Source organism: Lycium ferocissimum, chromosome 11 (genome assembly GCF_029784015.1).
Source record: "Lycium ferocissimum isolate CSIRO_LF1 chromosome 11, AGI_CSIRO_Lferr_CH_V1, whole genome shotgun sequence".
Classification (NCBI taxonomy): Eukaryota; Viridiplantae; Streptophyta; class Magnoliopsida; order Solanales; family Solanaceae; genus Lycium; species Lycium ferocissimum.
In genome coordinates, this window is record NC_081352.1 from 46,816,702 (window position 1) to 46,829,694 (window position 12,993).

General features: G+C 35.3%; 1 pseudogene; it reads right to left on the minus strand.

Annotated features, from left to right (window-relative positions):
* Positions 1 to 4,073: 4,073 nt before the first annotated feature.
* Positions 4,074 to 6,489, minus strand: LOC132038634 (1-aminocyclopropane-1-carboxylate oxidase 3-like; annotated as a pseudogene).
* Positions 6,490 to 12,993: the final 6,504 nt, after the last annotated feature.

A 12,993-nucleotide genomic window follows, 5' to 3' on the forward strand; every position in this document is an offset into this window, starting at 1 on the left:
TGATAGAGATCGTGATTGATGGGAGTAAGAGGAATCTGAGCGGCATTATAATTTATGTTGACGAACAAAGAACACAGAATAATAAACACAACTCCAAACAAGACCAACACCAACTACAAAAATTTCGGAGACAGACACCAACATCCGGCGTTTGTTGTTTGATTCAACCCTAGATCTCTCTTCACACATCACATACTTTGATGTGAACATGCACTCCCTCACTTCTCTCATTCTTTCTCCCTCATAATTCTTCATTATTTCTGTAACACCTCATAAAATCCGTACTAAACCATATTCATGACTCAGGAGGTTAGAAACCCAAGAAGGAGAGTGTTGGAATCGAAAATATGTTTCAGTTCAGAAAATCCCGCGTTACGCTTCAAGGGACGGTCCGTAACGTGTGTTACGGTCCGTCATTCATACCGTAACAGGTACGCTTGAAAAATCACCGTCTTGTAACTTTTGGACCAAAGGACGGTTCATCGTTACGGGCCGTAACACAGAAAACCCCACGTTACGCTTCAAGGGACGGTCTGTAACGTGTGTTACGGTCTGTCATTCATACCGTAACAGGTACGCTTGAAAAATCACCGTCATGTAACTTTTGGACCAAAGGACGGTTCATCGTTACGGACCGTAACACGTGTTACGGCCCGTAACGTGTCACCGTAACCCAACCTCAAAACTTAGTAGCTCACTGGAAATTTCACACGCGTTACGGTCCGTAACAGTGCCGTGACTGAGACTATTAAAAGACGTGAATTTCAATTTTATTTCATAAGTCTCATTCCTCTAAAGCCCTAGCACGAAAGTTCCCTCCTCTCAACTTCTCCAAGCATCAAGGTAAGCAAGTTCTACCCATTCCAATCAAATTCTATCGTGTATTTAGATAATCTAAGATAGAATTCATTATTTTTAACCTAGGGTTTTCATGAAAACCCACAGATAAGTTTTGAGACACAGGCTTTTGGGTTCTTCTCAGAATTCAGAATTTTGGATTGAGGATTGGGAAGCAAATAAGGTATGTGAGGCTAACTATCTATGTTAGGGAATGTTCATGATTCTCCCTACGCCTCATTCTTCATACTTATCAGTAAATTGACTCAAAATACAGTTTAGCCCTAGTTTTTTGAATAGTTGTAGAACTGTTATCTTCTAGGCTTATAGTTTCAGAATTAGTTCATGGTTATCATTTTGAATATCATAAACTCAATACGTAATCAATATAGACTTGTGAATTGTATCTCATGAGTCTCAGTATGAATATTTAGAATTATTATGAACGATTAGTTTCGTCTTCAAAATCGATAATCGCATCATGTTATCGGTTATATCTCGGTCTCGCGTTCGTTATTGAATACATCGTATTAGGGCATTAGGCCCACGTATATGGACCTAAGGTCACAATTATGTATATGTATACTTAGGCATCATGCCACGATTATGCATATTATTATTATTGGACCTAAGGTCACGGACGATAACGGTGTTATTCATTATTCGGGGCAGGAGTATCCATATCTTTACTTCTGTTTCGGTCCGATTGTCGACATTTCGATGCCGTTTCGAGTTCAGCTTATTATTTCTTTCGGGCTTTACATATTAGTACAATTCCGATTACCGACGTCCCATTACTCGGGGCACTGCATCTCATGATGCAGATACCGATACACAAGGTGCAGATGCAACTCGCTAGGAGGCTTTCAGATTCAGCTAGTCAATGGTGAGCCTCAGTTCTCCGAGGCCCTATCTTTATCTTTATATTCGGTCAATTAGCAGACAGTATTTCAGTATAAAGGCATGCCGGAGGCCTTGTACCGGTAGTCAGTCAGTGTTTCCTTACTCAGTAGAGGCTTCATAGATTACAGTCAGTCAGATATTTCAATATTTTGTTGGATTATTGAGTTAGCCCTTTTGGCAACTACTTATTCAGTATTGCAGACTTTTAATATTACTTCCGCTCAGATATATTTCAGTCAGTTATTCTCACTCGATTAGCATGTGTTTATCATACTTAGATATCAGTATACCACATGTTGATCCAGCCAGTTGGTTCACTCGGTCACATGCAGACAGGCACCGAGTGTCGTGTTACGCCCAGGCCATGGTTCGAGGCGTGACAATTTCCCTCACACATTTCTGATCTTCATAAATTTGGGATGACGTTAAAGGTGCAAGTATATATTTTCTTGTATTTAGCACAAGAGAAACTCTATTCTTTCTCCTATCATTAATTGCATTCCTATTAAACTATCATGGCCGCCAAAGCATGATATGACAATCTTGCATTGAAATTTACCTCACAAAGAGCATTATCGGAATACCTCCCAAAGGTGAAACAAATCATACATTGCTTAGTCACCCTAAGCGCACCAAAATTATTCAACAACTGCCCTAGTCATGTGATTGATGCATCCAGAGGCGGATCCAGGATTTGGAGGTTCCGGGTGCCACACCATCCAAATAGGATAAACGAGTCGGTTTGTTCGATTTTGGGTTACGGTTCAGGTTATTTATCTTTTTCGATTTATTTAATAGTGTTCTCTTCTAGATATTCTGAGATTAAAGAAATCTAAGCAGTCTAAAAAAAATTGTAGGAACAGGATGCCTTATTCTCTAAAACTTAGAGAGAAACAGATTTTTCACGTTAAAATCCTTACCTGTATAAACCATCTAATATCGTTACCTCAATATCTTCATCCTCCAATGTCTTTGTGTGTTGTCGCAGATACAAAGTTGAGAAAGAATCAAGAATTGTTGCTTTAACTCAATCATCTTCACTTAGCGCAAACATCGGTGAAAGATCACAATATCCTTTAAATTTTATCATAATATTATTTATCTTTATTACTTAATATTTATGTGATATTTTAAAATTTAGTCCTCATTGATATGGGATATGCACGCAACGCGTATATCAAAAGATTAATACTTGAGAAAGAGGGAGGAAAAAAAGGTCAAGAATTAATTAAAGCAAGTAAAGAAGAATTGAAGAAAACAATAAAAAATGAAAAAGGATAGAGCTGATGCGTGTAATTAGCAAAGAAGCAAAAGAGCAAGCTAAAAAATATGTCTTTTGAGATTCGAACTCAAAATCAATTGTGTGGTATGGTATGCCCTTTCGCCTGGCACCATTCCCTCTTTTGTTAGTATGGGTGGCAAGATCAATATATATTGAATTTTGTATACATATGCACATACATATACGAAATTTCTACCGAAGTGTCCGGGTGGCGTGGCATCCCCAGCCCTCCACATAAATCCGCCCCTGGATGCATCTAAGTTCCAACTTCTCCACCACGCACGAAATCACTACATTAGCATCCCTTCACTATCAATAATCATAAAGCAAATTTTACCCTTTATCCCACACCTTGTACGAAATATATTTTTCCTCTTTAAATCAGCTACAGTAACATTCATATCCTCCTATCGTGTGGTCATCGATTTTTGATGGCTCTCCTCGTGTCGGCCATGTTCATCGGATTCGGTGGATTGAGGGAAACCTTTTTCGAATCAAGTCAGGCAGTAAACACTCTGAGCGCATTGCTAAAATTTATTTTGAATTCCAGCTTCAGTATCCTTTCTCGGTTAAAGACATCTTGAAAAAAGAAAAACAAAGAAAGAAATCTCGTAATTTGACTTTTTCCATCTATTAACTTCATCCTCTCTTGCCTTTTCCACTCAAATTACTACCCTTGGTTGGTTCCTTTAAAATTTATATATAAACCCTAGTAGTCAACCTTTTAGAAGTAAGTTGTAGAAACAAACAGAATTTACCAATTTCCAGACGAATTGGTTTGATGAGACAAGAAAAAGACGAAAAAATGAGATCTCTTACCCTCTTTCGGCTAACTTACCTAATCCATTTTTATTTCTCTTTGCCCTTTTAATGGTCTGATCATTTGACAGAAAATTATGCTCTATATATGTCAGCAATCAAAATCTTCATAGTCAATTTCTCAAATTTGGTCGACAAAATTCAATCATCAATATCACTATGTCCAAAAAGTGAAAATAGGGAAGTTAGATAAATTGAAAATCCATAAGAAGGAATGGAACACTGCAAGTAATTTATATAATAACCTCGCCCTAAAAGGCAGCTTTTATTTGTCAATTTATTTTGATATAATACAACCTTTACACCTATATATGGAGCAAATCACAATCATTTTGAATGGCATGATTCTGCCATACAAAAGAAGAGGAACTAATGTGTACATAACTAGGTCTAATTAGTAAAACTTCTAAAACGAATCATTTTCTTTTCAAGCTCCATCTTTCCAATTAAATTGGAATCTAAGCAGTTGCAATCGGATCAGTTTTCACATCTGCTTCCATGGCCTTCATGGTTTCAAATCTTGGCTCTTTGGCCTGAAACTTGAGTCCAGCATATAACTTCATGTAATCATCAAACACAAATTTTGGGTAAACTTGTTTGCTTTCCTCTTCCTCTTTTTCAACCAAAGTTGGTGCTGGATAGATTACTGCATCATTTCCTGGATTATAAAACGAAGCTAGTGACATTCGAGTCCCATCTGTCTGAGCAATCACTCTGTGCATCACACTCTTGTATTTTCCGTTGGTGATCACCTGTTTTTTTCATTTGACGATAAATACTTAAGTAACCTTCTAGTATATAATTCTACGTTTTGACAAAAAATAACTGACACATAATACGTGTTTAGGATGACAAAAGTCAAATTCCACATTCTGACACAAAATCTTGTCCTCTTATATTACCAAATTAATCTTTTTATAAAAGAATAACTTTTGTCGTATCAAATGTAATTTTTTTTCTTTTTTTACCTCGAGTTGGTCGCCAAGATTAACCACAATAGAGTGGCGCATGGGAGGAACATCGATCCATTGCCCGTCTTTGAGGAGTTGAAGGCCGCTCACTTTGTCATCTTGGAATAAGTATTATGCCACCGGCGTACGTGTGTGCGCGAGTCCCTTTATCAAATCGGGCTTGGGGCATGGTGGGTAATTGCTCACCTTAGTCCCAAAATTGGGACCTTTTGATCCATAAAATGCCTTTTTCAAGTAACCCTTTTCAAGCCCAAGATTTTCACAGAGCAGGTCCAGTAACTCCTCAGCCAACTTCTCAAGTCTTTTAGCAAAATCTCTCATGACCTCTCTGCATTATTTTGGGGCAACATTGATAAGAAACTTTATTAAGTACTATATATCTTTATGCCAGTGTATCTTACATGTGGGGAACACCCCCAAAAAATAAAAGAATAACAGAGGTGTAATGTGCTTTGCATGTGAAGTTAGGTACAGTATTGTCCTTCAACTTTTCAAGAACCTCACATTTCACAAGCTTGAGATCTCGGAGAGTTAGTGCTGGAAAAGTTACTGATGTTGTAATATTCCATGACATGAAATTGTAAAAGGTCTATGTTAAGTTTAACTTTTTTATATTCTAATGGTGTAAAGGTTTTTGCACAATTAGGTCACTTATGAAATAAGGATTTAAGCTATATATACCGACGATCTACCTGTATTTGTCATCAAGGTCGGGCACTTGAGAGATGTTAGAAGCAGGAAGATGGCGCAAGAAGAAATTGCTTTCCCAATCCAAATCAGTGACCTCAGCTTGCACTGCTTCAAGACCTTTGCTGGCAACCAATTCTTTAAACCTCTGTTCCATGCACTTCTTGTAATGTCCCTTTGTCAATTTCTCCACTGTGTCCATTACTTCATGTGGAATTCCATGGTTGACCAACTGCAATAATGACAAACAAACATCAGTACATCAATGTGCAAGATTTCTTACAAGCTTAAATATTACTATTCCCCTATTTTATTTTATATGTCTCAGTTTGACTGAATATTGATTTTAAAAAATTAAGGAAAACTTTTGAGTCATGTGATCTAAAATTAAAGATGTGCTTAATATACCAAAATGCCCTTTAGATCTTGCCGTGATATTAAACATACCATGCAGGATGTTGGAATTACAGGTTCTAAATATAGAAAGTGACGTTCATTTTTAAACAAATTAAAATGGTAAAGTATGAGCATAAATTAAAACAAAGGGAGTAATATATGTTTATGCAAACTGTAATTACCTCAAAGAAGCCCCAGTTCTCACAGGCATCTTTAATCATTTCCATGGTGTTGGATCTCTCAGCTCCATTGAGCTTTTCCAAGTTGATAATTGGGAAGTTCTCCATCTTTCTTGGTAAAAGATGTGTTTCTAAATGCGTTAATAATAAATAGAATATGTGTGAATCAAAAGATTGAAGAGATGAATGAATTCTAGATTAATATTTGATGCAAAAGAATGAGGCTTATGAGGGTATTTATAGGAGAAGAAATCAAGAAAGTAGGAATTATAACAACAGTGAGGAGGCTAAAAATAATAGTGTGGCCCCACAATGCACAATCTTAATTCCAAGTCTCCATGAGAGGTTCAAGTCCAAGTCTACCTTGTGAGTCATAGTTCCGTGTTGAACAATCTTACCGACAAAGGGGATTTTGGTATTAAGGCAATTGGAGGAGCCATCTTGACCAGAATACAAGGCTCCTATTGGTGTGGTGGATCATGGCTGCACTAGTGGAAACTATTGTGCTTTTGTTTCATGTGTTATTTTTTATTTCTTTTGAGACAGTTTGACTGGGATGCTACTCCTATGTGTTTCGGAAGTTGAGTTTGACTGGGATGCTACTCCTATGTGTTTCGGAAGTTGCCTTGAATTTCACAATAATCTTGATACTGCACATTTAACTGCTTATATTTTCTTAAGAAACTTCCTGGAGAGAGCCAAGGATAGGGGTGTTAAATGAGTGGGGATGAATTGAATTTGGACGGGTCAAAATGAATTGTGTTAATAAATGAACGGGTCAATGATCAGTCTAAAAGTTATTTGGGCTAAGAAACAATTCATAACTCAACCCGTCTAATTCTCACTAAGTTTTTAATGTCTTTGTTTGTTTCTTCTGTGATTAGTTTAGTACTAAATAAAACTTTTTTTTTCCCTTTATATGTGAAATATGACACATCTCAAACAAAAAAATGTATATCTATTTTGACATGGTATTTAATGGATTTTTTTGGGCTACATATCAGCTCAGATTTTAGATGGACTGAATTGAACGGTTATAAACAAACGATTCAATGATCCGCCCGAACTGGAAGAAATGAAGTAATTGCACGGTTTACCCTTCAAATGGACTGGTCTTTAATTTTTGCCCTTCAAAACCGAATCTATGCCTAGCGGAGCATAAGTTCTTTAAGGGCGCATGTATAACTTGTGGATATTATGATGCATAACTTGTGTTCCTTTAGGCATATGTTCAATTTTGAAGGGCAAAAATCATTTGGAGGTCAAAAATTAAAGAGCAACACAAAACAGGACAAAAGTGCAAATGACCCGAAATAAGTTAAGCAGGTCATATTTTCATGAGCTAATTTTTTCGCCACTAGCTAAGGTCTTGGTAGCACTATTGGTTGAAGTAATTTTGTCTGGTTAAATCAGCCAAAAAAAAAAAAAAAAATTGTCTTGTTTGACAAATTAACTCTTAAGAGTAGCGGCAGAACTCTGTATGGAATAGGGGTTTCAATATATCCAATGCCTGTACTGCGTATATAATTTTTTATATATATTATACATAACTTGCTAAATCTCTTTTATAAAAAATAAAAAAAAAGATTAATATAGTTGGTTTTGAACTTGTAAGGGTTTCTAACTCTGCCACTATATAAAAGGCCAATTTAATTTATTGCTTCATTTATATGTTAGTTTGAGATCATGAATGATAACAACAACCCATACAGGCCTTCATGTTTTCTTGTTAAATTCCTAAAGGATGAAATTATATGAGTACTGGGATTAAAAATAACTTATGCAGATTTATTTTTTATTGATCTTAGAACTTGAAGATATTCTTGATACACTTTACTGAAAACTTCTTCTGTTCTTAATATAAACACTTTATTTAAATTCTACAAATCTCTTATTAATGTTTAACTTCAGACATTAGACTATGGTGGCTACGTAGATTTGAGTCAATTGATTTTATAGTTCTTTATAAATTTATAAGTGGCCGTAGGAGGTCATTTCCTTGGTGGATTTTGACAAGAAAATCGAGATTACGCCAAAATATTTGAAGAAGTTGAAGATGATATTAGAGTAATTTAGACATTGGAATCACGTTTCTAAAACTATATTCTTAAGTTACTTCTAATCCTGATGTTAACTATTATTGACTCTGATATTGTTGAACTTAGAACAGGTCATATTTGCTGTGTATTTTTGCTTTGTCATCCATTTGGTTCATCAGATAACTTTACTTAATTAATTGTGAAAATTCATTATCTAACTAATTTTCCACATAAAAATCAAGCTGATGCACATGCAAGCGTGGGCTAGATAATAATAATATAGCAATTAAGACGCCCAAATTGACATTTAATTATTTTTGTTGGGTGTAACTAATTAAGTTTATATTTATAATTCTGGTTATTTAATTGCAAATCGCTGAGTAGAAATAGTAACACCAAGAAAAATGTTCGTTTGAATTTTTTTTATAGGAGGAAAAAGAAGAAAAGGGTCGAGACCATGAGCGTTCCTCTATTGATGGATTTTGATTTTACTACTTGCAATATTTGATCAAATATATTCAACCTTCAATTAACTAAATTGTGCCACTTTTAATCTCTTTATTTATGAATGTTTACAAATGTATTTTTTCTATTTTATTTTAATAAACTCCCGATTTACTATTGCATGAGATTTTATATAAATAATTAACTCTTCTGGAGCCCTTGATAATTAGTTTCTATTACCAAATATTTCTTTAGATACTTCTTGTATCATGAAAGAAAATTTGGTTAGACACTATTAGTGTCATGAAAGAGAATAGTAATCAAATAAAAATTTAAAGACAATTTTAAACTATAAATTACGAAAAGCAAACGTTAAGCTCTAAGCTTCAGTATTTCAAATATCTCCTTCAAGGAGATTAGCCATTAACATCTGAATATTTTGTATTAAAGCGGCAACCATATAGTAATCATATCCTTCAGGAAGAGACACATTAATGTTTATTTCCTTCTAGGAAATCAATAACAACTAACCATAATGTATCAATATCGTTATGGTAGAAAACATTATACTCTACTTCCTCTTGTCTTAGAATTATACTTTAATAAAATTATTCGAGATGTTTCTACGTACGATAGGTACGTGTTGCAATGTCTTAATTTCATACCACAAAAATAACACATATAATTCTTGGATTTTATCTCTCCAGGAGGTGGGTATATCTTCATTCGCTTGGGGAAATGAAACCTGATTATTCAAATGTGCTTGAAATACGATGTTCACCAATAACTCGTTAGTTTGATCAAGCATAAGAAGACATTGCTATAGAATATTTCTTAGATATATAACCAGTTCTTTATGCTTCAGGAGCAAAATTTTAGAGTTTTACTACTTCAGGAGTAAAGTTCAAAGTTTTACACTTTGGGATTAAAGTTTAAAGTTTTACCACTTTGGGAGTAAAGTTTACAGTTTTACTACTGCAGAAGTAAAATTTAAAGTTTTACTACTTCGGGAGTAAAATTTAAAGGTTTACTACTTCAAGAGTAATGTTTAAAGATTTACTACTTCGAGAGTAAATGTCAAGGTCTTACTACTTCAAGAGTAAATTTCAAAGTCTTACTACTTCAAGAGTAAATTTCAAAGTTCTACTATTTCAGGAGTAGATTCAAAGTTATTTACTATTTGAGGAGTAAACTTCAGAGTTCTACTGCTTCAAGAGTAGATTTAAAGTTCTACTACTTCGGGAGTACAATTTACAGTTTGCCACTCTTGGAGCAAATTTCTGAGCTTACTACTTTAGAGCAAATCATCGAATATTTAGAATATTTCCTTTTAATTATTCTCTCTTCTGGAGATGAGTCGTGATATATCCCCAACGAAATGCACGCCTATTTTTATAAGCTTTACTGCATACTGTCACATTCACTTCAGGGAATGAATATATATTGTTAACATTTATTAAAAATTCTCATTCTTCAGGAATGAACCATAATTATTTGAACGTGTCACGTGATAGCTTAGAATCTCTTTTAAAATATTGCTACTTTAGGAGCAAGTTGAGGCGTACATATGTTGTCTAGTGTTTTTGTCTAATACATTTTGTAATTACGATAAGACTATAAAAATATTATCACTTCGGGTGATTTTACATTTCATTTCGACCTCTGCGAAGTTAAAGAACTATTCTAGCTGTTATACTATATAATAACGTCATAAGCTCTCTTTCCACACCTGTAAATCTAAGAGAACAAACAAGACCATGGTACAAATAGACATGATACAAGCCCATGACTATTTTGAGGAAATTTAGCAATGTCAAAGACGTTAGCAAATATAGGAAGAATATTGGCACATCTTTATGACAAATGATTAGATTGGTAATGAAGCTCCTTTCATTCTGTGATTGCCGCTGCCACAATCGTTGGCCACTTGTAATACAACTGAAGACTTCCTTTATGCAATTCATTGCTCAATAGTTGCCATAAGCAGCAAGATTTTCAATATCAATAAACATAAAAAGGATTAATTCCAATATTCATAATTTAACAGTATGAATGTTCGAAAGTATCAAATATCCTTAGGCTTAAAGCCATGATTCAAAATATGAATACAATTACTTTCAAAATATGAATACAATTACATACCCGGTAATCTCACTGTTCTACGACTATATAAGAAGCTTTGAACGATTTTGTTCGATCTCATAATATTTTGCTCAAAACGATAGAGCCTCGTGTTGATAACGTGTTATAAATAAAGGCTATAAAGTAAATACACCAAAGACAATAATATAGAAAGAAACTGATAAATTATTCAATCTTTAACTTAAAAGAGATTTCATTGGATATTCCATATTCTATAAATGACCGTTCTATTTATAAGAGAAAGTGGCTTGTGTAGAGAAATATAGCAGAAGAAAAGTAAATCGGAGAAACCTTCTGCTAGCCCAAGATCGTAACTAAGATCGGAAGATTCAACTAAAGAAGAGGAAGCTATGAAAAGGAGAATTTGATTATGGAAGAAAGACTTTCTTAAATTGGCTTAAATGACTTACAATTGGGGTTGGTTTGGCTTGATTACAAATGCCTAATGTCACTCCTATTTATACTTGTCTAGGGATGCTTCTAGATATTATTCTAGATACATCCATAAGAAAAAACTAATCATCTTTATCCCCTACCACTACTCTAGAATATCTAGATTTTTCTTTAGGATAATTATCCAAGATCCTACACTAGACTATTCTAGATAATTCTATCATCAACTATAAATATCTAAGTGTCTAGAATTTCTAGACAATTCCTAAATACAATATATATCAAAGATATTATATTATAACTTTCTAGAAACTCTTTTAAATATCTATGATATTTTTGTTCTTCCAAAAAATTTACTTTAATTTTTCACACTCCCCCTTAAAGTAATTTTTTGGAAGCTATCCCGAACTTGTCGTGGAAGAACTCAGACGAATCTTTTGGACGTGCCTTGGTGAAGATCTCAGCAATGTTTTCCCGACACTTCTTCCTTCTTCAAATGATGATGGTTTTCCGCTGATAATTGGGCCTCCAAAGAAACATGAATATGCCTTGATAAAATTTTCATCTCTGTAGCGAGCAGTCTTGCCACTATTTCTTATTGGCCTTTGCGAACCACGTGAATCATCTTCATGCTGAATTTTACATTCTTGAGTTTCCAGACTCCCCCTTTCTCTTAGCTCCTTAACAATTGTGTTATATGGAGAAACACCTGAGTCGGTGACGATCTGACCATTAATTTCCTGCGAAGACTTAGCACTACCATAGGATCCACCACTAGAATCCTTTTTCAGCTCCTCAATGAACTGTTTGTCAGCTTCAGAGCATCCGAGAACCATGTTATCTGTCTCTCCATATGAAATCGAGCCTTCAACGTCAACCTCTTCATTTATTTGACCGCCGGCTTCTCCATCTGCTTTCAGTATTTGATCTGAGCTAGTGATTGAGTCTGATATGGCAGATGATTGGCCGCAGACCTCAACTTCCACTACGACTCCCTCAATGCTGTCTCTAGAATGGTCACCATTTTCATATATAGTTTTAGAACCTTCATGCTCAGGTTCTACTTCAACATCCTCCACGTCCAGACTTTTATTACTAATTTTAAGATCTGCTTCGTTGATTTCCTCGATAGCAGCTACCACGTCACTAGTCTGAACGTCATTGGAATCTTCTTGCTTTTTGATGACACCAGTGTCTTCCTTCTCCACGTAATGGACCGTATTATATCCTGAATCCACGATCCAGCCTCTTTCGAAATTGAGAGAAGCTAAGGCATCTACTACTCGAGTCTCAGCTACAAAGCACCTTCCCCAATCTTCTTCTTCAGGAGCTCTCTCGCGCCTTGAGCCATGTAGCTTTCCTTGGCTCGGCAAAATCTTTTTATGTGTCCTACTTCACCACATCGATAACATTTAATAGTCTTCTTGCCATTATTAGAAGACTCTTCCTTCTGTCTTGGCGAGCTTGACCCCTCATGGAATTGAGAATGTGTCATCTCTCTTGAGCTACTTTGCTTTGGTCTTCCTTTAAAATTCCTCTTGTAAGCTACAAGAGCATTTCCTTCCCTTCTTTGATAGACACACTAGCCATCTGTTTGGCTAGTAGCTCTGTGATGACAACAAATTCTCAAACTCCTCCAAGGATGGTTGTTGAGCCCATCCTGAATTGATGTAACAAAAGGAATATATTCGGCTTCGCACCACGAATGATAATTCTTCTCATTCGTGCTTCAGAGATAGCCTCATCCGTATTTAATAAAGAAATCTCTGAACATAAGTTCTTAATCCTCAAAAAGTACTCGGCAATAGAAAGATTACCTTGAGTGGTGTTCGCCAATTCATTCTCCAGTATTTGCAGCCGGGCTTCATCCTTCTTGTTGAACAGCCGATCGAGGGTCCTCC